We start from the raw sequence: 9,519 nt of genomic DNA, 5'->3' as shown, positions 1-9,519 counted from the left end.
ATTGTTATTTTGAGAAGAAGCATTGTATTATCATCTTGGATATCTGATTAATGCAATAAAAAAGTGGGGTTTTGAGTTGTGGCTTTCCCCTGATACTTATTGTGTTATGTTCCATTGATGTTCTTCCTCTTGTCGATTATTGTTTTGCTCGATATTTATGTGCTTCCTTTCTAAAGGGTAGAAGTAGATTTTTGTCTCTTGTTTTAGTATATTACATGAGCTTGTACATCTACATGATTTTCTACAGTCATGTCTTACTTTGTACTTGGATTTGCTGTTCTCTAGTTGTTCTTGTACTCTTTGATGCACTAGCTAAATTTGTTCAATGGAATGTTTGGCTTTGTCCACATCACTATGTCCATCTACTATAATATCTTTACCAAAGATGAAATCCAAAGGAGACTTTGGAAAATAACCCAAGCAAGCTTCAAATGGAGATACTTGCGTAAATGAGAACTTTGCATGAGTGGGGATGTAATGCAAATGCTCATCCCAAAGTTTAGGATGCTTACCACAATATCCTCGAAGGAGATGCACAATTGTTATGTTCACTACATCAGTATGGCCATTAGTTTGTGGATGAAATGTGGTGCTCTTCTTCAACTTTGTGTCCATGAGTTCCCATAAACTTGACCAAAACGTCCCAACAAATCGATAACCTCTATAAAAAATAATAGAAGTGGGTAACCCAAAGTGAACCCATACATTTTGGAAGAACATATTTGTAGTTTGTTTAGTTGTAACATATTTCTTACATGGGATCAACACGCACATTTTGCTGAAACTATACACAACACCATATAGATAATCATGACCTTTCCTAGACATTGGTAGTCCTCCAACAAAATACATAGAAATAATTTCCCAAGGACGAGAAGGAATAGGAAGTGGAGTGTAATAACCCAATTTCCTATTGCTAAGCTTGCTAATAGCACACATGGAACATCCTTTTACATATCTTGAAACATTTTCATTCATGCGAGGTCAATAACGATACCTCTGAATTTGAGCAACTATTTTGCTTACACCAAAGTGACTAGTAATAAGAGAAGTGTGGGCTTCCCTTATGACATTGATTCGTTCACCCTGTGGAACACATAAATTTCCAAGATGATACAACAATTTGTTATTAACATGATAATCCAACTCTTCACCATGATTGCCTTTACTCAAAGTTGCATAAACATCTTTAAAATCTTCATCTTGACCATACTGTTCAATATAACTTTCATGCATGATTGAGGTATGCTTAAGAATAACATATGCATTAACAATAGACCTCGATAACATATCTACAACTTTGTTGTATATACCTTTCTTGTACCTAATTACCAAATGAAATTGTTGTAGGAATCCAATCCACCTGAAATGTCTAGCTTGTTGTAGCTTGGTTTGTGATTATAAATATTACAAAGGTTGATGAATAATTTTTTCTTTACCCATCAAATAATGGTTCCATTTCTTCACGCTTTTTACCAAAGCATGCAACTCTTTATCATAATTTGGATAGTTAATTACTGCATTGGTAAAGGTTTCAGAATGATAACAAATTGGATTACCATGTTGCATAAAAAATGCTCCCATAGCATAATTGCTTGCATCGGTTTGGATCTCAAATGGCTGCTTAAGGCCTGGAAGTGCTAGAACTAGTGCTGTACTGATTTTATCTTTCAATGTGTCAAACGATTTTTGTCATTTTCCTCCCCACTGAAAGACTTGTTTCACACTTTTCAAAGCATGTAATGGTGTTGCAATGAGTGAGAAGTTTGCAATAAATTTTCTCCAATATTGGGTTGCTCCCAAAAAACTCCTAACTTCTATTACATTGTTGGGTTAGGCCAATTCAAAATAACGTCAACTTTTGAGGGATCAATCTTCAATTCACCCCCTCCTACAATATGGCCCAAATAAACCAAAGAGGTTTTCCCAAATTCACACTTAGACATCTTCAAATACAACTTTTTTTTAAAGACATCTAGAACTTGTTTCACATGCTTTACATGCTCTTTATGAGTCTTACTAAAAATCAGAATATCAGCAAAGTAGAATATGAAAAAATCATCAAGGAATGGTCTCAACATATCATTCATAACTCTCATGAATGTTGCAAGTGCATTGCAAAGCCCAAATGGCATAACTAACCATTCAAACAAACCTTGTTTTGTCTTGAAAGAAATTTTCCAAATATCATCTTCAACAATCCTTATCTGATGATAACCGCTTCTTAAATATAACTTAGTAAAGTAAACAACTTCCTTTAACTAATCTAGCAAATCATCAATGTGAGGAAGAGGATAGCGATTCTTTATTGTGATCTTATTCAAAGCTCAGAAATCCACACACGTGTGCCATGTACCATATTTCTTTGGAACCAAGACAATAGGAGATCCGCACGGAGATGTGGTAGGCCTGATGACCCCTTTGTTAAGCAACTCTTGAATTTGCTTCATGATTTCTGCATTTTCCAAAACTCACATTCTATACATGCCAATATTTGGAAGTGGTGCATTCTGTTGCAAGTGAATCTCATGTTGGATTCCTCTTTTAGGAGGCAACCCTTCAGGTTCCTTAAACATCTTGTCATAAGTGTTAACAACTTCAACTAATTCATGCTTGATCTTTAGCTTTAATCATCAACAACACAAAATCCTTACTATCATTTACAAGCATTTTCATCTGACCAAGACTTACAAGAGATAAGTTCATCTTCTTGTGATGTTCTCTAACAATATACTCAATTCCATCTTTAAAAAATTGATATTTTGTTCTCATGACAATAGAATATGGATTTTCGGTCATACAAGTATGGACTCCCTAAAATAATTCCGCAAATATCAAGTGGTACAACATCAAGCTCTACCTCATCTATAAAGTTAGCAGTGATGGTGAATTTGAGTTTACATTTTCTTGTCACTTGTAATTTGGCATCATCACATACCCAACCCAAAGGGTAAGGTTTAGTATGAGGTGTAGTTTCTAGATTTAGTTTCTTGACAATTGCTTCAGAAATAAGATTGACTTGGGATCCACTATAAAACAAAGTATCAACTTTTGTATGTTTTGTAATGACCCTGATATGGAAAATCTCACTTCTTTCTTTATCATTTTGAGACTCAATAGGCTTACTAGAAGAACTATTACTTTCATTAGAAGCTATACCTTTCATTCCCATGGTTTTGATTTTGGTTTCATCACCTGAATTAGATCCTAGATCTTGTTGAGTTGTAGCAGTAGTCTTTTGTTTCCCCTTGTTATTGAACTTCTTTGGTCTCATTTATGGATGTAATTTCCAACAATGGTCTTCATCATGGCCTTCTTTTGAACAATGTTTACAGGTAATTTTCTCTCCCTCTTTTTTGATAATAGCATTCTTTTTTCCTTTTCCTTTAAACTTCCACTTTCCTTTGTCTCTAGATTTGGAAGGTTTCTTGCTAGTCTCTTGAGGAACATTATTGCCTCTTGATTCTAAATGAGTTGCCTTAACACATACTTCATCTAGATTGGTGGGATTAAACACAAGTATAGTATGTATCAATTAAAAATGTAATCCACCTATGTATCTAAGGAGAGCATCTTGTGAAGACAAATCAACACCCAATATTAAAGCTCTTCTTCTAAATTCTTGTGTGAAACTTTGGAGACTCTCACCTTTAGCTTGTATAAAATTTGGCTAATCCATAATTTATTTTTTCATGTAAGCTAATGGATAAAATTTTCTTCTTAATGCAACTATAAAATCATTCTAAGAAGAGACAAATTTACCACTTTTCTTCAAATCTTCTTGAGTTTTGGCCTCCCACAAGATGAGGGTTTCACTTTCCAAATGAAGAGAAGCAAGATGGATCTTTGTAACATCATCATCAATCTTTTGAATCTTGTAATAGACTTCAATTTGACGAACCCAATTATCCAACTTTTCAACATTTATTTCCCCATTGTACATAGGAAATTCAAACTTGACATCAAGCTTAATAAAAGGAGACTTAGCATGTCCTTTTGGAGATGGAGGAGGAGTAGGTCTATGAGATGAAGGAGGTGAATAAGGAGGTGAGGATGGAGGTGTAGATGGAGGTGAAGGAGGATGTGGAGGTGGAGGCTTGCTCCCATCACCACCATTACCTTTTGGATTATTTGAACTTTCTCCTTTCAACCTTGTTGTCCTCTCATTGTACAAAACTTTCACCATCTCAGACATATCATAGAAAGCCTTTATAAAATCTCTCTCATCCTCAGACATCAAATCTTGTCCTTCTTCATGTGCCATGACTAGTGGAGTTTGTGACCTCCTTGAACCAATTTGAGGGCTTTGTTGTTTAAGCACTCCTTCTCCTGTTCTTAATTTAGACCTTGTAATCATTCAAGAAAACACTTGCAAAAACTATCAAACCTTCAAAACAACCATGCTCTGATACCAAACTGATCTGAAAGTAAAAATTGAAGGTTTCTTATAAATTTTTGCAAGTTATTTGGAAATAAAGGATGCAAGAATAGGAATGAGACTATATATTAATGAAAATATCCAGCCAGAAAGTATTATATTAGGGAAATAGGAACATGAATATACTCCTTTGAAATAGATCAAATTCTTATATTTTTACGTCAACTTCTTCATTATTATCCCACCCACCATGAGTGGAAGACCAAAGGACCGAACAATAAATACAATCAATTCTAATTGATTCACATATTTTGTTTCGTCCATGGCTTATTATCAAATTAATTCAATGAAATGTTATTTGAATGTCTATTGAGAATATTTGAAACTTAGCCGGTCAAGATTGAAACGATATAGAGATAGACGGGTAAGAAAGAAGCTAATCATTAAGGTTCAGTTAGCGGGAACTCCCTTTAATTGCAAGAGTATATCTCGGATTTGTCAATTATGTTATGGTCGGAGTACTACTCACAGTCACTTGATTGAATTAGGAGAAGCAGTAGGTATTATTGCGGGCCAATCCATTGGAGAACCAGGAACTCAACTAACACTAAGGACTTTTCATACCGGGGGAGAGGAACGAAGTTGCTCATTCATTAATCATTAATAAATAGGGATGGGAACTTTTAGTTACTCGATTGACCATAGGGAGATCGAGTGTCTAAAGACCCTGGTGTACACTTCGTGACATAAGTCATAGCAAGGCCTTTACACGGTACAGAAAGGCATTGCAAGGGATCCTGTGTCATGATGACTATATGTTCCCGATATTCTTTTATCTATATGGATAAAGCACACAATTTCTGGGTAGGCATTTCATCCTCATTATGCAATGCTCGATCGTTTAACTCTTTCTTTGTTCGGATCATAATCGAACTGGACTTCCCGAGTTTACCCAATCTATTATTCTTTCAATACGAGCCTTTTTCCATTATTATTCGTGTTACTAATGAACAATTATTCAACTTATTCCCTATCTATTCTAATTTTAAAGAATATATTGGAATAGATAGAATGAGAACATATTTACGATTGTAAGGAAATCCATTTTATGGTATTGTGCACCAGAAAAAAATTTCGTTCATGGAATCATTTGCGTAAGGGAAATGTCTTATGGACAATGGATCAAAATTGAAAAGGCACATAAACTTAGTAAACTGATTTAAGTTTGCGGATTTTAATAGTGAAAAATAGACAACATGCAACATCGCAAAACAACAATTTGATGACAAAGTTCACCCATCTTGGACTACAACTTCGGGTCCAGCTTCCAATGTTGGCCCTTTAAATTATATGCTCAAATTTCAAATTACATCAACATACAATGCTCAAATCACAAAAATAACACTGCCATTGTGTCCAGAACACCCAAAAACCCCTATGTTGGCTCTTCTCGGGCTCAAAAAGGCTGAAAATGGCAAAGTTAGGCCTCCTTCTTCATTTCCCTACTAGTTTTTCTGCAAAAATGACCCTCTGTCAAAACTGGCAATGGATTTTGACTTTTTCAGGCTTACACAATGACAAATTCACTAAAACGAGTGGCACATTCGGCCATGAAATTCGCCAAAAAAGGTGCAATTTGTAGAATACTTAGTTTGACACATGTGCCATTAATATCCACCTCTGGGTCGTTCACATGGCATATAATATGATCGGGGGCTTGGGCTAGAGGCCATGTGCTCCGCTGACCCCGATCTTGTTCGCGTGAGGTGTTCATTAGGCCACGGGCTAGATGCCACATGCTTGCCCCTCCCATTGGTTCCACCGACAGTTTCATTAATTAACATGGGATTAGGACTGGCGATGGGGGCCAACTCCCCACCCATTCTGCCATCACCATGGTTATGTGTTAACATGTGACTAGGGCTGGGCTGATTTGGCAAGTCCACCGACCCGACCCTCCCCCCATTGTGACAACTGTTAAATCATAAATATATGCAGCCTACTCCATATAATAAGAATCATCATGTGGTGTGTTGGTAATGTGGACGGTTAGCTTACGAAAGCTCACGGGGTCGAACCTGCTGAGGTCGGTTGACCCATAACAAAATTTTACATAAACTTTGAGGTCCATGGGGCGCCTTTTGATTGGCTCCACACCAAACCTGTCAACCAATAAAAACATGCCAAATGCCCATGTACGATCTGCAACCTGTAATGTCCTGATTAGCTCATCTGAAAACCATATTGCATAGTCATTTGTTAATGTCAGCGCCACTTTATCATACGGAATGCCTAGTCAACCCTGCAAGTTGACTTTTTAGTTGTTTGTCAAAAACTTTAGAACACAATAAATTTCTCATACAGTGTCAGATTGAGGTGATTCAAGCATCGTTGGAATAAGAATGATGAGATCTACAATTTAGCACCAGTTTCAAGAGAATTTGAGCACTTTTATTTTTCATCATATTTTGATCACCTAGATCGGGCTCATTTCTCCACACAACATAAATTGTTGCCCGCATGCACACATAGGATTTTCCATGCATGCTCTCAATTGCATTTACTGACTAATGTTGCTCTATTCATGCATGTTTTATACAGGACATAGATTTTTTGGATGCTACTTGTTGAGCATTCAATTTCGACTCCAACAAATTGATCCACGCGAACTGCTCCGCACGCGGGTTGCTCCTAATCCTTGCTAGTTACTCCTAACGCTTCCTTGGCTACTACACACACACTATGAGTCTACAACGCACCATGCTTTATGCTTCACAATACTCCACGCAGACCACATAATTATTCTATGCAGATACACATTTATGCATAGACTCTCTTATGCACAAGCTTGTCTAGGTTGGATCAATTCACTGGGTTATTCGATCCTCCATTCATTGCATATAAATTTCACTTTCACAGCCGAGATATGCACATTTGGTTGTACCAGTAGTTCTTACTTTCATACATAGCGCTTTCCACAGATCCATATAGTAGCATATTGAAGCAGCCACACCATACTGCAATATCTGCACTCACATGTTGCTCTACAGATTACAACAATTTTTCACACTATTTCAAGTCTCCATGTAAATTCATACAACCCTCTCAATCGCAACACTAACATCAATTGCATATACACAATGATTTCAGTCCATACTCTTTAAAAATTCAACAACAAAAAAAGCAATTAGAGGCTCTAATACAAAAAATGGTGTCAACCAGTCGACGCTCTCATATAAATGATCACACACATTAACATCAAAATGGATCAAACAAATGCATACATTTTTATTCACTTTAAAATATGTACAAATTGGGCCAGATTCATAATATGGGCATTCCCTACCCTGGCCACTTACTTACACACTTTCATCCACTCTCCACACTAACATGCATCATAGGCTACATAGATTTATACAAGCAGATCTGAACCAAAATAGGTTTCAGATCCTAAATTAACTCCTACAATCTCTTTAAGATCCAAAAAATCCTCACCTAATCCCTTATCCCTAGATTCTTTAGATCCATATTCCTCTCATGAGATCTAACTAACCCTCAAATTTCTCTGACTCTCTCAAATATTCTCAAGATATCTCCTAAGGAGTAGATCTAATTACAATATTTCTCATTCTCATACAATTCTCCTTAAAACATAGGAAAAAACATTCAAATTAAATAATTAAATCTAACTTAGGGAACCAAATCCCTTGGTAAATGAAAACCGTAAGTTAGATGCTCTTGCATCATTAGGAATTATCATATCATTGGAAGGGTTGAGAATCACAACATTTCTAGTGCAAGCCAATGATAACACCTTTAAATTTCTATAATTTTTTTGTAAAAAGTGTGAAAGTTTTATTAAGGAATGAGTTTTTTCTAGGTTTAGTAATGCTCTTAGTTTTGTTTTTTTTTGTTTTTCACTTTTGAAATATTTTTTTGTTATTCCATGGAATAAAAAAAGTACAAAGTTAATATTTGAATATGCACTTCGTCAGTAGAAAACAAAAAAGCTGCAAATTCTAAAGTTGCACCATGATGCTTCGCTATCAGCTACAAACAAAAACCAGCAACAGTCTGAATATTTCGAATTACAAAAGGACTACAATAAAACTAAAATAGGTTTCCTATTACATACAAAAAATACAGCATTAGGCTGAAACTAATACAAAGAAACATAAATAAAGATGTACATGAATAGAGAAAAAACATAACAAGGAGATCCAGACTTTTATACTTATGATTTCTGTTGGGACTGTAAGGAAATTCGATTAAATAATGAAAATTATCTTCTTGGAATGGTTTCTGAATTGTTTATTGGCTGCAACTGCTATTACTTCAAGAATGATTTCTGAAAACTGATTGGATGCCACTATTATTGCTAGAGGGTGGTTTAATTCATGTTTGTTATGGGAATGGATTGATCTCTCTAAACTTTGTTCTTTATGTAGTCTTCATATAAAATATATCCCGGATCCAAAATTAGTGTGCTTTTGGATAGCTTGTCTTTTTTTCTATTATACTCCCAGTGTATATGCTAGAATATAATTGCGTGGAAAAAGAACTTTGATTATTCAATTCTACATTTCCAGGATTCAAGTTTAAAACCTCTAAATGAGCATTGTCTGCCATCCAATCTATGATACATTTAGAATCTCCCAAAATTTGAATATTTTTTATATTATAGATCTTGGCTAGAGTCATGAGGGCCCAAATTGCAATCAACTCAGGTTTAGTACTTGTTCCAGTACCAATGCCTATTCCAAAATGGAAAAATCTATTAGAATTCCATTTTATCATTCCTCGCCCACCACAAACATTCCCTTGTGTTTCTCCATCAAAGAAGCCAATTAAAAGATCTTATTGGATAATGGGGAATTGGGCTCTTCTCAGAGATTTTAGTCTCTATTGTGGAATATATTCCCTAGAGAGGGAAATAATATTTGTGGATTGGATAAAGATACATTTCCTTTCAAAATTTAATACAACCTTGTTTCTTAGGATCCATATGCCCCACACTACAGAGATAGGGAGGGCTATGAGGTGTTTGTATTTCTTCACCCAAAAAAATAGACTCTTCAAAGGTGGCCTGATTCAAGTTTTTGATGCTCAGGATCTTTAAGTCTATTTTCCAAACATTTTGG

This window comes from Pinus tabuliformis, chromosome 7 (genome assembly GCF_031772625.1).
Source record: "Pinus tabuliformis cultivar Carrire ecotype Pingquan chromosome 7, CPIR1, whole genome shotgun sequence".
In the NCBI taxonomy this organism is placed as follows: domain Eukaryota; kingdom Viridiplantae; phylum Streptophyta; class Pinopsida; order Pinales; family Pinaceae; genus Pinus; species Pinus tabuliformis.
Note: the sequence above shows the minus strand (reverse complement) of the source record.